This window comes from Alligator mississippiensis, chromosome 1 (assembly GCF_030867095.1).
Source record: "Alligator mississippiensis isolate rAllMis1 chromosome 1, rAllMis1, whole genome shotgun sequence".
Classification (NCBI taxonomy): Eukaryota; Metazoa; Chordata; order Crocodylia; family Alligatoridae; genus Alligator; species Alligator mississippiensis.
The window spans coordinates 429,820,812-429,839,274 of NC_081824.1; the positions used below are offsets into that span (position 1 = coordinate 429,820,812).

Genomic DNA, 18,463 nt, shown 5'->3' on the forward strand with positions numbered 1-18,463 from the left:
GAGGGGCCAAACTAGATGTGCTTGTGGATCCCCAATCATTACATAATTGCCTGTGTTTGTGGGGGATTGGACTCAGTGGAGCAGACAGTCCCTTCCAGGCCCCTGTTCCTTGGGATTTAATGCAGTCCTAGAAATGCAGGAGTACACTTGGGTAGTTCTGTCCTAGCCCTGAAGGGGGAAGACTGCCTGGGCTCTGTGAAGAGATTACATAGTATTGCTTCTCCTGTGTCTCTTGCTATGCTGCCACCTCTAGTTACAGTTAATCTGCACTTCCTGCCATACTGTAGTCTCTTGCCACAATATCATCATCTCTGTGCTAGTCTTTCTCAATCCGGAGGCATCACATTCCAACCCAGTGATTTCACCTCTCTGGTCTTTGGATAGAATTTTCTCCGCTTTGTTGCTGCCCTCTGCCACTTTGAAGCAGAACAACGTTCACATCATTATAAATATGTGAAAGCTTCCCATGAAAAGTTTCTACAATGTCAGACGCACCCTGAGCCTGCTTTGCCCTAATTTTTTTTCTTCCTTCTCTGACTACTGACTTCCTGTGTTCCCAGATGTATATGTAGCGATATTACACTGGAGAGTTTCAAGGCAAGCATTGGTATTGATAGACAGTGCTTACTAGATTTATAGATTGTTAGGGGCTGGAAGGGACCTTACAGATCATCGGGTCCAGCCCCCACCCCCACTCTAGGCAATTACTACTAGCTGATTTCCAATGTTGTGTTTGCAGCATTTCTCTGGTCCATAGAGCATTCCAATGGACATTGCTTGTCTTTGAATGCTAAAGGAGCACAGGTGGATCAGAACCCCTTTAGCCAACCCCTGCCTTCTCCTTGGAGTTTTAAGAGGCTTTGTGCCCAGGAGGAGGAGGCAGGCATGTGCCTTGTTCTACAAGACTTTTATTAGGCCTACTTGATCTGGATCTTTTTCCCCTCCCCCTTGATCCCAGGTTTGTGCCATCACAAGGATCAAAAACAATTTTCAAAATACAAAACATATTTTGAGACCTTCTTTCTCAATTCAGCCAGTTCTGCTCATTGTTTCTTCAAAAGCCACCCAGACTTCTAACCCTAAGTAGGAGGATGCACAGCCTCTTCACTCTCAATTTCACTGTTCTGGCAGTAGAGATTGCAGTATTTACATACAGCCTCTCTTACTCCCCCATTTCTTATCAGCCTTTAACTCCCATGGTTCTTCTTCCTATGTCTTAGATTCCTGTGGGCTTGAATGAAAACTAGAAACTGGTCAGAACTTAACTTGGAAACCACTTTCTAGGTCCATAACAATTCAGATATGCTGTCACTCTGCATACAATTCCCTGTTGTAGGGCTCAAATTCTGTTTATCACTAGAACTCTCTATATTTGAAGAGAATAGCTTGCCAGACCAGAAACGTGGGATTTCTGCAAAGACAGGATTGGAATAAACATTTTATAAATCTAATATGTTTTGTGTTAGTTCAGAGTCTAGTCAGGTTTCAAGTTGGCCTTTCTGTTATTTACAAACTAGTCCACCTGAATTCCCCTTCTTTCAGTTTGATTTGTGAGTATAATATGAACCTCAATATCTACCTTGGATGCTGTCTATAATTCTCATTACAGCAATAAATTGTGCCCACTTTTGGCCATACTCTAAAACATCTCGCCTCCATATTGTAACAGCACACTAACTGTGGGTACAAACTAATCAAGTAATCTAGCTTTCAATTACTTAATTTCTTGTGCAAGTACCCAGATGTGCATAATTGATTATTTAGCAGTAGCTTAGCACTGTAAGCCCTAGAAGCTCTTGCCTGCCTCTGTTGTCTTCATCCATTCCTGTCTGTTGTGTTTCTTCATCCTCCAGTCATCCACCATTTAATTTCTGTAGGTCTGACACTAGCTATCTGTGTCTTGATCTTCCAGGCAGCCTTCTCCTCTCTGGTATCCTGAGGAGCACTTTCTTTGGCAGCCAGATCACGTCCATTCAGTGTGGCCCAACCACTGTAATTGTGCTCTGATTTCATGGTTAGGGTTGTATCTCTGTATGATTGATACAGCTGATTATTGATTCTTATGCACTATGGGATCACACCATGCACCAAGGATTTTCTGCAAAAGCTTCTTTTCAGAGCAGTCTAATAGCATGTCATGTGCCTGTGAGAGGATCCAGGTTTGACTGCCATAGATGATGCACGGTCTGATTATTGGGACCTATAAAATACGTTTTGTGGTTGCAAACTTTGTAATTGCATCCTCACAGAGGAAGGAAATTCCTCAGCACATGTGAATATATCCCTTCTTCCCATGATGGAATATGGCTTCTGGGACTATATTATTTTATCTGCTAAACCTACATATGTGCCACTAAAGCATCCTACTAACTGCAGGGGATAACAGGTATGAGGATTCTCCTTCCTGGTAGAATACTGACAGTGAGAAGTCTTGCATCAGCCACTGCCACAATTTACAGTTAAGGGGAAGCAGAAACATGTCAAGAATGTTTATAAGTTGAAAAAGAGCAAAAAAGAACTTCTTTTTTCTAACTTCCATCACAGCTGGACATCTGCTGATCCCAGGGAGATAACCTGTTTCTTGTGGCTGTCACTCACCACTGTCTCTGAACACAACTGGAGGAAATCATGACCCTCATGTTTCACACATGTAATGGAAAAGACAGTATAACATTTTTAATAATTTAACATGATTTGGGGAAACAGAGCGGAAGCATAGGGTTATACCCAAAAGGAAATCGCTGTGGATGTTATGCTGTTTCCCTTATAAGTTTACCCTAACTTTTGTCTGTTTTAAACAGTGATGAAAATATTCAGTAAAATTCTAAAATGATACACTCAAGTAGCGTATAAGGAAAAGTGCAGCTGTTATCTCGTGTATGAAGTATGTCGTTTATGCCAAAGTGCATATGCAAAAGTGGCAGTTTACTTTTAATTTGTTCTTATTCTAGTTTCATTTAACTGTGGTTTAATTTGTTTAATTCTATTATTTAATGTCTGTATAGTTTCCCTTTAATCATTTAATGGTTCCATTTTCTTGCATAGTTTCATTAAGGTAGTTAAATTACTTTGATTGAAACAAGATATTGGATTTGTCATCTTTGGAAATTAAATGTTTTGACATTTTTGCTGATCTTAAATTTCTTGGTATTTTCATTATGATGTAAAGACTTCAGGTCCTCTAATCAGCACAGCACATTCTGTTTTAATAAAAAATGGTGTACTTGAACTACGTAGATTTCTTAAGCATCTAAACATTTATGTTCCTCCCACTTCTCTTCCTATTAGTCTTTTTCAGAAGATGAAATGTGTTGGGAGTAGTTAGAGCTGAAGCCAGGACTTCAAGTTTCTTTTCCTGGCACTGGCACTGACTTTATGTATTGTGGCGCTGGGGTAAGTCCCCAGATTCTTGGGAAATCTGATCTAAGTTCTTGCTGGACTTCTGAGCAGGGACTATTCTCTCCATATTTCCATGGGACTGCAAAGAGAGTAAGGGGAGCATTAGTAGAGATGTGCCAGGATTAACAATTGATGCTACAGAAGCTGTGGAATAGTATTCATACCTTGGCTTTATCAAGGTTAGAAATGGGTTAAAATTCTAGTAAACGTTTCCATTTGAAATACTATGTAAGACCTAATGTATGTTTAACGCTGGTAAACCCAGGTTAGCTGGGTGGAATTAGCCTGCCAATCTGGATTAGGTTTTCTGAAAAGGAGAATAAGAAATGTGGCTGCATGTAGCCTTAGTAGTTACTTTGAGCACCAGCCACTATTGCTAAGTCACACGTTTTATTACATGAATCTGTTCAGAATGGTTAAATTGCTTGTGTCAGACTAACCTGCAAAAAATGGTAGAGTTCATTCTAAGGATTTTGTAAACGTGTATATACATAATGCATGTTAACAAATAAAAGCATTTTTCATATTGATCACTGTTCGCATTTTGCACTTTTCCCCCTACTCTACATAGGGTTTTTTGCTGTATATATTTAGTTTCTAACATCCCTTTCCTGCATTTCTATATCATTGTTATCAGTAATACACTAGCACCATGATGCACATATATTTGTTTGTGTGGGGGAACATAGCTTAACAATACAAAATTGTTGCCTTTTGATTGCAGAGGACTGTATGCAGTGACTTTTGATGTCCTCGCCCATCTGTGTCCTACATTCCTCCTAAATGGCACTCAGGTTATTTAACAAATATGAACCATGAGTATCTAAGCAAATCTGTATATAATTTAGCCTACCATCTCAGAGGAAAGGATGCAAATAGGAACTGACCTGCTCGGGTTACTACTTGTGTTCTGTAAATGCATTTTATTTGTATCCTGCAATGTGGGTGGATTTTCAGTATTACATCACCCTGATGGCTGTTTCTGACATGTTTTGTATTAGTACTACCTTTTTGATGATCTGGGTTGCCTTCATTCAAGTCAGGAGTTTGTGCTTCTTGGATTGTGAAATAACCTGTCAAATTGCAAAAGTATATTCTGAGCTCAGAATCTGTGTTGCCATCCGAAACTTGCACAAATTGTCCTGCAGCGATATATTAACAAACAGAATTATGCTTTTAGTTTTCATACTTAATCAAAGAAAATTGAGTAGATGATAAACTTTTTGTTTGACTCTGTGTTGTATTTTCATCTGTTACTTAACAGTGTTTTGATGTTATGGAGGTCATCTACCCTGTGGCTCAAAAGTTTAAAGCAGATTAATGTTGTTATCACATGTAACTAGTATTTACTGTGACCTTGGTTCTGCTGGGGCCCATTTAACTATCCAGCCTTTTAAGAAGAAAGAGCTTCTCACAAGGACATTTTTAACATCAGCACCACTATTCATTTTATTTAACCACTAAACTTTTTATTGGTCAAACGATCATGCCTCTGTATTTTTAAAAGATAGATGGCTTTTTGTGCTTCTGATTCCAGTGTTTGCATTGAAGCCTTTGGTCACATTGAAAACTACGCACACGTTTTGCTGGATTGGAGCCTGAAGGTTTTCCTTATAATGATTACTGGATAAACTAAAAGGTTCTAAAAAAGAAGCAAGACTGCAAAATGAGTCCATTATTTAAAATGTAACACTTTCTTCATTAGTTATTTTTATTTGGAAGATAACTTCTGTAAAGCCCTTCCCATCCTAGATTACTGTTGCTTATTCTTACTCTGTTTCTTATTTAATAACAAGAACACAAGAAACATGGCTACATAGTTAAAGTTTCCAAAGGCACATGTTAACTTTATTATTAATTAGAAAATTGTCAATATGTTGAGTTAGATTGAGCAGCTCCTCATTTTTCCAGGGTGAAAGCTTGTTCGGGGATTAGGTATTTATTCATGTATGGGACAATCCAGTTCAGTATTAGTAGTTTTATACAACTTTTGTGTGTGGCATAACAGAGACACATGCATCTGACCCAAAGAGTTTCAGACCTCTTTCCCTGGCTTTAGAAGTGCCATTACTCGAGCATGTTGCCATATCTTTGGAATTTTTTGACTGGCTGTGCATAAGTTGTATAGGCAGTGGAGCCCTTCTTGAGTCTGGGATTCAAACTGCTTGATTTGTTCAGTAAGTGTGACATCAAGGCTGGTTGCTTTCCTAGTCTTCAGTGCATCTATAAGGGGTCCTTCAGTGTGCCCTGTTATGTACTGGGAAATGGGGCTAGAAAAAGTTGACCACATGTAGAGGGAAGAGAGACATTTTCTTGCATTAGCAATAGTTAGGGACCTACTGAAATCACACGGCTGCCTTCCAATTTCATGGGCAGAACATGGGGCCCAGCAGTGGTGAGTGGTGGAGATGGCAGCCATCTTGCTGACAGCCCTTTGAGTGGCCAGACCCTTTGGAGAGCCAGCATTTTGTTTTCAGTAAGTTGTTTTTCCCCTGTGGATTTCATGGGCAATGCCGGATTTCATGAAATCACAATTTTGGTAAGTCCCTAGCCATAATGAGTGTTTCAAGCAGGAATATTGAGGAGCAGAAAGAATACAATCATATGCATCAATCCTTTAAGTTAGAAATTTTTCTATTTTTGCTGAGCACCTACTGGTTGATTTAGCTGCACAAGTCTCTAGGCAAACTCCTTCCCCCCCCCCCCCCCCAAAACGCTTCAGTTTTATTTATGAATTGTGGTTTGTGTAACTATGTTAGTGCTGCTACTTTTAAACTCTAGTTGTCAATTGCTTTCTTAGCCTGGCATAACTTCAGTTGCTTGCCAGCTTTGCAGCTTATTATATGTCAAGTAACATGTTAAACTGATATGATATACAATGCAGCGAAGAGGCAAAAAACATGATTTTCCCTCTTCTCTCCTGGAGTCAGCACAACATTTGTTAATGCACAATGGTAAATGATGAAATAAATACCTGGGAAAAAAATTAGGGTATAAGTTCCACTTCAGCAAACCTTCAGCTCTCCTTGAGAAAGGCTGCTTGGCTGTTCTAACAGTAACTTGTGGCTGGGTAGTTGTTTTAATCACCAGCCAGGCTGGAATTGCAATCCATTATTGCAGACAGTTGTGGGAATTAGCAAAGGAAACTAATTAGGAAAATTGGGAGACAGAATACATTTGGGGTCAAATTCACTCTCAGTTCTTATTGCTGGAAGATTAGTTTTCCCTAATCATCCAAAGACTCAAGAGACATGAGGCTAATGAGTAAGTTGCATAAGGAGCTGTGTCCAATAATCAGATGAAACACAAGAAATAGTGTTTAAACAGAAGAAAATCTTTTCTTTTGCCAAATCCTTTTTGGGAACAAATGCACTCTTTAGGAGAGTTAATTAACTAATAAATAATGCGTTTAGAAGGGTAGTAGCACAAGTTCTAAATAAAATATACAACTCTCCACATCAAAAAGTTTCTTCTCGGTTTGAAGTCATTGTCTAAAATTTCAGTGCAAGAATTCCAGCTACTAATTGGGCCTTCAGGTTTCAGTATGCACTGGACTATGTTATTCAAGTATTATTAAATTACCATTTCTTTCAGAAAGTAATATTAATGACATTGAGCTCTGAATGATGATGGGTTGATTGTCACATGAATGTTTTTGTATTTTAATGCCATGTATTTGCTGTATTCCTGTTGAAAAAAATGGCAATATTATAGGCTTCAGCATTTTCTGGCAGTGTTGAACAGTTTTCAGTGGGGAACGGATGAACTATTTCAGCCTCAAGGAAAGCAAAGAAGTCTATCAATTCTAAAGTGTCCACCCAAAGATTTTGGATTTCCATAACTGGAAAGTCAGCAAAAAACAGTAACATAAACATGATGTTAAAAACATTATTATGAGTCATGTTGTCGATTTTTTTTTTTTTTTTTTTGCTTTACGTATTCAGTGATCAGATTTAGGAATGGATCTGTCGCTCATTGACTTCAAGTTTTTCTTGTGTTTGTGTGATTAGATTTTTCTCAACTAAATAAAGCACCAGCCGGAGGAATCTTGTTTTCATCCTTGGCCATGCAAACTGGCTCGATTCATCATATACAATTAAAGTAGTTATTACTAGTCTGCACTGTTTAAATTCCATTTGAAATCTTCATTTTTGTGAGAAATCTTATATATCAAAGTTAGAGTATTTTATGCCACAGTTGAGAAAAAGATATCTATTTTGTTTCTCCTTTAAACATGTAACCCTACTTTACACACATACAGGTTTATCTGAGATTGTCTTAGGTTTGGCACATCTGCATAGAGATGTTAAATGAACATTAATCTAGAGAATGTCTAGCATTTGCCTAAGTGTTGAGCACCTCCTAAAGTATGGGTGTTCTCATTTGTGGTTGAAGCTTAATTGTTTCCCAGCTGATGTAACAACTCAAATATGTGTTTTACAGAGGAGGAGGAAACCACAGCAACTTGACTAAACACTTTGTTATATCAGGGTAGTTTTGTTCTGAAACTTGATTCCTCTTCAGTGTGTGTTGGGGGGGAAAGGGGTTTTGGGTGCTTGAGTGTTTGAGAATTGATCTTTGACAGGACTTCATGTTTTAATTTAATCATTTCTCTCACCTTCAGGCCTAGCTAGGCCAGCATACTACATTTACTTGCATACATGATACAACTTCTTCCAAAAATTAGCTGCTGGAAATTGGGGTGCATGTTTTTAAACAAGGAAGCGCAGAGAGCAGAGGACCCAATCCTGTGGGAACTGAACTGTCCAGCTCCTCCTTGAACTAAGTCAGCAGCCAGCAGTGCCTGCTGAGTCAGCGGAGGGCCCATCTTGCACAAAGTGTGGCCAGGCACTTTGGCGCAGCCTGCAGCACTTGTCAAGTTAGCTGAGGGTTAGATCCTGCTGGAGCCAAACTGTCTGTCCCCTCTCTGAGCTGGGTGGACAGCAGTGCTTTCCAAGTTAGCTGAGGACCTAGCCTCCTGTACCCAAACAACATAGATACAACCCTTGCTGGGAACAGAGCCTCTGCCCCGCTCCCTCCTGCCCCCTGTACACACACACACACACCAGCATGGACCAGCCTGAGCCAGCCACTGGTGGGAATGGAAGCCCCTGCCCCTAACCTGCCAGCACCCAAGCTGACCCCAACCTTTGCTGGAACTGGGTGTTCGCTAGTGCCAGAGGGACAAAGATCCATTATGCACTGCTGGAGGGGAAATTGGCAGGCTTGAAAAGACAGCAGACATGCTCTGTGTCTGCTCTCTCAAAGCCTGACAGCTGGGATGGAGGGTGGAGATATTGTGAGAAGTGGGGAGTGTGGTGGCCAGCCAGTCAGCCCTGACCTGTGCCCTCAGCTGCTGTCAGCCATCTCCAGGCATACAGGGGAGCCTGAAAAGCATGCTGGGATGCATGCATTGGAGTCCCCTTTCTGGATGCTGTTAGTAGCACAGGCTGTCTGCAAAGCACTGAGCCAGGTCCTGTAACACTTCTTATTCAGTGTTCTACTAGTAAGATTTCTAACTGCTCAAACTAAACTGTTAAGCTTCCAGTCACAGTTTTGATTTAAAGTTTTAGAAAATGTTTCCGTCAGAATGGGAGTGTCACCAAGTCAGCTTGGGGAGAAGCGAGCCCTTGTATTGTCAGGCAGCTTTGCTAGCCAGTGAATGGTGGCAGAGATGGGAGGTAGTACCAACTTTGTCCCCCTCTCTTCTCTCTGAGGCTCTGTGCACCCTTGAGTGACTAGTGAGAGAGTATCCTCTGCCTCTTGTTAAACTGGACTCATTTCCCCTAGAGAGCTTTGGGTCTGAACTATTCAGTTAAGTGTTTAGTTAGAAAGCTGTGCTTGGCACAGTATCTCCATCTCTTGTATAGTTGCTAACTCAGGGGCAGGCAATTATTTTGGGTGGAGGTCCGCTTACTGAGTTTTGGCAAGCCATCGAGGGCCACATGACAGGCAGTCAGGGGCAGATAAATATTAATTTCTAAATTTTTTTAGGGGCCCTGTGGGCCGGATAGAATGGCTTGGTGGGCTGCATCCAGCCTGCGAGCTGCATTTTGCCCACACCTATGCTAACCTCTCCTCAAAAAAAAAAAAAAGGATTGGTTAGGTATTTTGTGGCTTAAAAGCCATGACAAGTTCCTCACTTCTTCCCGATTCTTGAAGTACTTTTCCATGAGGGCAGAACATAGCGGCATTGCTTGGTTATAAGAGTTTATTCTAACAGGGCTGTCCTGGGGGGGAGAGGAGGTGAATCGGGGCAACTGTCCTGGGCCCCACGCTTTTGGGGGCCCCACAGAACCAGGCAGAGAGACCATGGCTGCTGCGTTTGAAGTTTAGCCCACCTTCCTGCCTGGCAGATCGGATGTCTCTTTGCCTGTTCTGGCCAGAAGTTGTGGCTGCCACTCCTCCCACCTCTCACTCCCCAGCATAAGTGTGCTGTGGATCGGGGAGCAGGGCCCCACGCAGCCTGCATTACCCTGGGCCCCGCACCCTGCTGGGATTGTCTCTGGCCACTAATAAGCAAATATTGCAAAAGTTTTGCTGTTAGGTTGTCAGCGTTCCATGGTTTGCGTCTCTGAAGTGAAACATTATTGTAAAATGGATTCTTTAACCTGTCATGTTACAGGCTGGGCATCCAGCCCATTAATGTTTCATGATTTTTCCCTTAGCTCTGAGAAATGTCCCATGGTCCAAAAGGAGGGGTAGAAATTGCACGTAGGCAGATTGCTTCCTTTTGCATCCTTACTGGAGACAACTCATGCCCATTCAAGCAACTAGACAGTTTCAGACAATTAGGGATATAATTAGGTGCAGGACCAAAACCTACCCTTAAACCATTCCTTTTTTTTCAAGCATATGGTTTATGTAGGCATAGTACAGTGCACCCTTTGCAGAGCACCTGATTGCTAAAGCAGCTACTGTCTAGAGCAGAGGTGGTTGCTGCTAGTGCTTAGAAGCATATGAGAAATGCCATTAGAAGACAGAATCAAGCATATGTGTGTGTGATTCCAAGAAAAGAAATAATTGCAACTACAGTTTAAATGGCTCAGATGAGGTTCATGCAGGCTACTCATTGGATTTCAGGGAGTGAACAGCTTAATATTGGTAATATATGCACACTAGATGGTAGATCTTGTTGCTGGATGTACAAAATAATTCTATTAAGAAATATTGATTAGAAAGGGAAAGCGAATTCCATTAAAATATTTAAAAAATAAAAATTAATTTATTTACAAAGACAGTATGGTGTATAAGTTTTGATAGCTCTGTTACTTGCCAGTTCTAAATGGTCACAATCTAGATAAGTACAGTCTTCAAAGCACTGATTTTTAAAAGTTGAAGAATATGTTTTCTCATTGACTTTAGTTGAGCAGGACAGGATGCAGAACCTGGATTATAAGCAAGGGTCAAAAAAAAGATCTACAGGAAATTACAAAGGTTTCAGCCTGGATAGTAGATGGGTCTAATGAGCCAAAGAATTTAAGCTCAGGATCATTTTGGAATGTTCTCTCTCTCTCTCTCTCTCTCTTTTCCCTCCCTGTTTGTCATATCCACACTGTTTACAATAAGGCAGTTTAGCCTAAGGAGTCCTACCTATCACCAGCTAAAGTCTGTGATGGTGCTATTATTTTTAAATAGTCTTCTTTTGTTCTGGCTGATGAGTTTTTGCTAATTCATTAACGTCTTCTGATATCTGGCAAGACAACTGCTCGCTGTAATTTTCAGAACTACATGGAAGCAACCCATATCTAAGCATTGATAACTCCAGTTAAAAACTGGATCAAATTTTGCCCTGTTTTATACCAGTGTAAATCCATAGTAATTTCACTGAAGTACGTGAGAGGATTCTTAATATCTGAAAAAAGAATTTGCCAGAGTGACATATACTATCCACAGGACAGATGCAGCCTGTGGGACTGTTCCAGGTAGTTTGCCAATACTTTGGACTACCAAAAGCTGGGGAGCATGGCCTGCTATAAAGTTCAGGGTCCCTGGACCCTTATGGACATGGCCATCAACAATGAGGAGTAAGTGAGGGCTGTGGAGATACAGCCCTTTCTTTACTTGCTGCCACCCAATTCCTTGACCTGCGTTGCTGCCCAGTTCCCTGTCCCCACGCTGTCCACCCCTGGACCCACACTGCTGCACAATCCCAGCCTGTGGACCTGCATCTGGCCCAGGCGGAGCCCACCTGGTCTGAATCTGCCCTGAGATCTGGAGTGTTTGATACCCCTTATCTACTTAATATAACAACAGGCCATTCTGCCCTTGAAATAACTTTTTTTTTTTTAATTAGTAGAACTTGTGTGTAGCTAGTCAAGATATATTTTGAGCCTGATCATTGTATAGCTTATGCTATTTGACACCTAAATCCATGTTTAGCTGCTTTAAAGTAGGCACAGTGAGCCCATCACACTTTAGTTCTGCAGTGAGCTCATCACATGCAGCAGGGGCTCCTTATATTTCTCTATGCCTTCTCCATAATCCAGCTCCCTGTGACTTGCTTCCATTTCAAGGACTCCTGTTAACCTCTGCCCTTTGACAAGAGCTTTTGGGCACCTCCCCTGTGTATCAGCATTATCTTTTATTTATTTATATATTTTTGTCTGGTCATTCAAGGCATTGCTATATATTGTACTTGGAAGATGGACAGAGCTGAGGCCATGTGGGAATCTGTGTATGCTGATGTGCTAATAGACATCATAGGTGATCTCTAAGAGGTCTAGAGATCATATTACATAGGTGGTTGTGGTTGTTAGTGGTCCTAACCAGGTTCTGTGGGTCTGTCACCCATTTCTTCCTTTTAAGTTTTCTAAATTTAGCCAGAATCAACTAGGTTCTGTGTCCTGATGCCAAAGACATCCCTGCGATTTTGGAAACAATTACATGTGGCATTTAAAAAATCATGATGTTACAGTCAGACAAAGTGAAAAATGCCTCCAAATGAACTGTAGATTTCTCATTTGCTCAGCCAACAGGTCTGATTTTTCAAAAGGGTGGGACACTTCCAGTTTTCATTTTTCAAAAGCAGGAGGGCATTCAATGCTTAGATTATACCAGCACTGTTAGCACCTGTTGAATTTAAGGAATGTTAGGTTGGTGTTAAAGTTAGTATGTGCTGCAAGTGGTTGCACACACATGTATGCACTTGCATACTCCCCCAGATTTGGCTCTAGCTGCTGTGTGACATAGCTGCTTATGTTCCTCCCCCTCTTCTCTATACTACCCTGGAGCACAGCTGTGGCTTTGGAGTGTCAGCAGAGGAGGGGGGAAGGAGGGTGCTGTTCCTAACAGCGCAGGCTGCAGAGAGCCTAGAAGCATGTGGGAAGAGACCCCCCACCACCACCACCCTGCCCCACCCCTGGCTGCTGTCACCACTGCCACTCTCACGCCCTTGCTGTTCTCTGGGCAGTGGTGGCAGCAGCCTGAGGTAGGTGTGGGGCATGTGCATGCATGCCTGTGGCTGCTGCCACCTCTAGTGCTCCTTCCTTTCCTCTCTCTACCACCCAGAGTAGCATGGCTGGGTCTTGTGGGGTAGCAGTGGTGATAGCTGGGGGGCGGGGAAGCTCCCTGCCTGCTTCTTTGTTCCCCACAGTTTGCATTGCTTCTAGTCAGGGAAGGCATCCCCACATTGTTGCTGCTGTCCCCAAGCCCCAGCTGTGGAGCTTAGGGTGGCATAGAGAGGAGGGGCAGAGCATGAGTAAAGACAATAATGCACATTGCTGCCTATGCCTGGATCGAGCCCACATATCCCCACCAGGCCCCCCTGCAGTATCCCAGCAGCTCCCCATCTCCCTCCCCCTTTTCCCCTTCCCATTTTACCAGCTGTTGCTCTACCGTCCAGGCTGTCATTGGGGGCATAGGAGTGTGGGAGGATAGCTAGTGCACCTGGAACTAGTGCCTTCTAGGATACTGGAGGACTGCAAGTGGGGGTTTTTATGTTAATGGAATGGCCTAACCTTAACCTAACTTGAGTCTGGTAGCAGTGCTCAAGGGTAATCCTCTCTTGAAGTGGCATAAATTTAAGATGCTAAGAGGTGACTTAGCACTTGTTGATGAACCTTAAGAAGCAGGCATTCATGTTTTAAGTGCTCTGAACATGTCCTAATTGTAACATGTAATCTCATCCTTGGATTTATTTTTTTAAGTTTGTTCTGAATTAACTGTTTTATAAAGGTGTGGCCCCACAAACAGTAAAAGCACTTTGGCACTGTAGTGCTTTATAGTTTGTAACATGTTTCATCTTTCTGCTCTATTCTACTCTGAGTAGGAGCTAAACTGCTGTAACTACAAACTTTTTTCATTTAGATTTAACATTTAACACTGTGTGCAGTGGCTCAGCAGACAGACCAAACAGTAACATAGGTTCAGTGGACAGGCGCTTCTGAATGTTTGATTAAAACACATGCACACTTAAAATGGTTTAGTGATACTGTTATCCACAATCTAATGGTGTAGTTACATGTTCACTTGTAGTTGTTGTAAATCATTGAAATGTTGTGATGTGTTAATTTGTACGTGTCAGGAGTAGATAACTATTCATGCCTGAACATGCACTGATTTCATTGTGCCACTAGAGGGCTGGTGAGATAAGATGTTTTACCTGATATAATCTCAAAATAATTGCTGCTTGAAAGAGAGCAACTTTGCAATGCCATGATGGTACTTAACACATACTAAATGGCATGAATGTGCATCTGCTTGCATTTTTAACTGCACTTAGTAAGTGTTAAGTTGAACATACGACAGCACCCTAAGTTAACTAACCCGTTAGCACTTGAATTCGCAGTTGTGCATGCCTGTGTGGTTGGCAAATTTAAGGTGGCAAAGTTAAATTTGAGACAAATCAAGGACATAGTGAACCTTCAAAGATTCAATTGAATGCTGCTGTACCACATTAATCTTAGTTTTAAAAGCTTTAATATTCTCACCATTGGTGAAATTGGCTTAGTTAAAGCTGATTACATTAAATATTAGTGTTAAAAGTGTAGTTTGCTAAGCATAGCTACCTCCTGATATGGAATTAAGTTAAAATTCTTCACTTGGCTTTTCCTTGAGGAAAAATTCTATAGGAAATCTTTAAAATGCTCTATTGTGTCAATATATGTAAAACAGACTTGCAGAAATCAAAGGTGGAAAGGGCTGGTTATGTAGTCTATGGCTCTGCCAATTCATGCTTGTTCCCAAAAAGGCATTTTCTAGTCTGTTTTTCCTAGGAAAACTGCAAAGTAAAAAGTTTTAAATATGACAAATAGAGCTTCATTCACTTCGCTTATGAGGCTGCACTAGAAAACATTTGCTAACAGAAAGCTATTCTGATATTTGTCCTTTTAAATCTATCCTTAAAATTAATTGTGGCTCTTGGGAGCCACTCAAATTAAAAAGCCCACAACATTTTGTGTATTCAGCATCCCACACTTCAAAATTGTGGCAGGGGCACTTTAACTAAAGCTCATTCAGTGAGTTAGTTAAGCATCCCACTGCCATTTTGAAACATGGGGACACTGAATACATGCAATGCCAAGGCTGCTGGAACATGCTAATTACCACGCTCCAGCAGACTCAATCGAGTCTGTTCTAACTTGTGCTAATTAGAACATGTCGGAGCAGGTGTCAGGCATGTGTTTAAGTGCCCTAGATGAGAAAGAGGAGTTTTCCCCTGGTGCCCCTGCCTGCTCCCCTGACTCCCCTCAGAGAAAAAAAAAGCTAAAATGTATTATGTAAATCTTTGGACGGAATTACCTCCTTTCTCATTTGGATTTCATTTAGGCTAGTCACAGCTTTTTTATTGTTCTCTTTTTGCAGTTCTGATCTTGAATTCAGCTAAGCAAGCATTTTTGATCTGTTGAACATTACCTGTTCATTAATACTAGAGGACAAATACCTATTCCTTACCCAGTTAAGCTTTTCCGTAGTTAACAGACATTGATCATGAGGTTAACTGTTATAGAAAAATATCTTTTAACCATGGAGAGAAGGGCAGAGACTTTCAGAAAGTCCAAATAAGACCTTGCTGGGCGGATTTAATTTACCTTCAAAGTGCTTGGATTCTGTGGTAATGCCTGGGACAGGAAACATGAAGATGGTTGAATCTTAGGAACTTTGTCAAGCTGGCTTAGTGAATTCCCCAAATATTCATTCAGTGAGACTGTCTGGATTCCTGTTTACACCAAAATGTTGCCTTTTAGTTGTCGATACCTCCTTTCAAGCCTGTTGTGCTTTTCTCCACCTGCCGACCAGGTGAAATTAAAAAACATTCAAGATACAAATGATTTGTTTCAGTTTCCTTTGCTTTATGCTGAATTACTATGCCCACTGAAATAAGCATTAGGGGTGTGTGAAATGGGCTCTGTTTGATTCGGATTCAGCCCGAATCAGGGACAGTGGTTCGATTTGTTGACTCAGATCACTGTCCCTAATTCAATTCGGCCAAATCCGAATCTGAAGATTTGATGCTGATTCAGAGAATCAGCGGTTCGGACATTGACAAAGCTTTAAATGTTATTTCTACGTACCTCAAGGTACCAGTGTGGCTTGTGATTGCTGCTGGGGCAAATGGAGCATCCCACAGGAGTGCAGAAGTACATCCGGTCCACTTCTGGGTCTGACGTGGAGTGCTGTGGCCACCCCCGCCACGGGGGGACCCCAGGTACCTCCCCAAGACCCAGGAGGCAGCAGTTGCTGAGCCGGGAGGAGTGCAGTGTTCCCCCAGCACGCTCCCTGGCGGTCTGCGAAATGGACTGGAAATGCTTCTGGTCCACTTCGGGGTCTGTTGTCGAGCATGCTGGGGAGCCGCCCCCCCCCCCCCAAGCTCCTGTGGGATGTTCTATGCACCCCAGCATTGCAGCATTGACGACCCGCCTGGTACTTCGAGGTACATAGAAAAAACGTTTTAAAGCTGTGTCTATGTCCGAATCTCTCTGAATTGATTCGGAGGGTTCCAATTTGATTTGGAGAGATTAAAGGGTTCTCCTGTTCGATTTGGATTCAGAGATTTGGCCACCATATTGGGCTGAATCTCTGCCAAATCGAATTGGGGACCGAAGCTTCACACAGCCCTAATAAGCATCTCCCAAATTCAATGGTAAATACTTCAAGGCAACAGCTGTGTTTGCAAAGTATCTAGCAAACAGAAGACCCTGTATTGGGCACCTGCTTCTATAATATTACGAATAACTTTATGGTAACAAATTTAAGCTCTTACAGTTATATTTAGGATAGACTCTTTTAAACTTAGATAGTGATTTGATAAGGGTGGAGGATGTTGCTTCCTGCGTTCAGTTGTGGCCCAAAGTGACCCTTGTGTAAGCACCCTGAAAAAAAAAGTTAATAAAATATACCAGTCTAGGTACTGTTTTCTGTTTAGGATAAAACAGTGATGGAGTGACAGGAGAAAAATTAAGGTGAAAAGTGAAGGGACTCAGGAGAAATGCATTCAATATCCCGCTCTGCCACAAAATTTCCATGTAATGTTAAGGTTGCCTAGTTTCTGTGCTTCAGTTCATCTAGAAAATTAGGCTAAAGCAGTGTCATAACTTATACATGTTTGTTTCTAAGGTACTTAAATAGTGTATCAGTGGAGGTGGGTAGTGTTGTAGTGGTGGTGTGTCTGTGATGGTGGGGGGGAGGAGAGAGAGGACAGGGATATATGATGGGGGGGCAGTGCTATGCCTGTACCCTGCCCCCCCAGCCCTGCTGTCCACGCAGCGTGCACGCACACACACACAGACAAAGAATCTGTGTCTCTTACCTGGGAGTAGTTTGCTGTGTCCCACATGTAGACCATGTGACCCCTGACAGCCAATCACCTTGCTTGCTGCTCCCAGTCCCAAGCAGCCAGCCTGGGAAAACAGAGACAAAGTAAAAACTAGGACATTTGTTCACACTTCAAAAACCTATCCAGTCATGAGGACAGGAGGCCAAAAAAGAGGACATGTCCAGGAAAACCTGGACGTATGGTAACCCTACATGTGTGCATATGCACACACGTGAGCTCAGCCCCCACAGACCGAGAGGGACTGTCAGAGGCTCAGTGACTGACCAGTCAATTGCAATATACTGGTTGGTGACTATTGGGTTAGACCAATACTTAAACCACTTGCTTAACTAGAGTTCTGAACAAGGGGGAATTCACTAGGAGGTTGCCTGGAAACTGTCTGACTTTTCTTCACTGTAAGCTTGGTGAGCAGGAAAAGGGAACCTTTTGGGACCAAGGAGCAGTGAACAGGCCATCTTACAGGGGTGTGTGCTAGGGAAGATCTGCTTGGAAAGAGGGGTAGGAAGAGAGGCAGCAGGTTGAGAGTCAGAGAAATGGCTGGAGGACATCCCAGTGCCAGAGATACTGCCACTGCCAGCTCTTCTTCTGCTGAAAAATATTGGGAATGTTAAGATTTATGATGCAATGATTTGTTTTTCAGATTAATTATGAAACATCCAATAAGATAAAAAGAAAGGAGACTGAGGTCAAAGATAAAATAGGTTGGTTTTGGAAAACTTTCACTTAACTTTTTTAATTAGAATTTAATTGACAGGTCTGTTAGATATAATACACTCCAGAACCATTAATATTATCAAGTTCCAAAAAGTCGTGTGGTCATGCTAATGGTAGAGTACTTCACAGTTCAGTGGATGGAGTTAATAGATTTAGTAAATATTAATAAAAGAAAGCTATTGTAAATCTTAGTCTTTAGGGAAATGACTTCATCAGTTTAATTTTAAAATGAAATTTGATCATGGTGGGCTTGAGAGGGGTTTTTTTTTGTTTGTTTGTTTTTCCCCCCCTAAAAATTATTTTTCAGTAATTGATATGGGTATCGCATTTATTAGATAAACTTTAATAAAACATTTTGGAAAGACTGGCACATGGAGTAAATTGATAGGGAATTAAGTGTGTTGTGTGTGAGAATTATACAGCAAAAAACTTTCCAATAGCTAGGGGCCACTCCAAATATCTTATCTGACTGGGCAGGGAAAGTCAGATTTTTCTGCTTTTGAATATAACATAAATGACCCTTTATGCTTGGCCAGAAAATATAAGCAATTGTTGGGATGAAAGAGGAGCAGG

General features: G+C 41.6%; 1 protein-coding gene and 1 long non-coding RNA gene across 5 annotated transcripts in view; one reads left to right on the forward strand and one right to left on the reverse strand.

Annotated features, from left to right (window-relative positions):
• Positions 1-18,463, forward strand: part of ATP8A2 (ATPase phospholipid transporting 8A2) — a 555,201-nt gene that overhangs the window by 187,136 nt on the left and 349,602 nt on the right. The window lies entirely within an intron of this gene.
• Positions 2,560-6,451, reverse strand: LOC132247682 (uncharacterized). The gene is made up of 3 exons (XR_009458970.1): positions 6,374-6,451; positions 4,407-4,472; positions 2,560-3,478 (listed from the first exon to the last, which is right to left on the reverse strand). It is a non-coding gene; the product is annotated as an uncharacterized LOC132247682 (long non-coding RNA).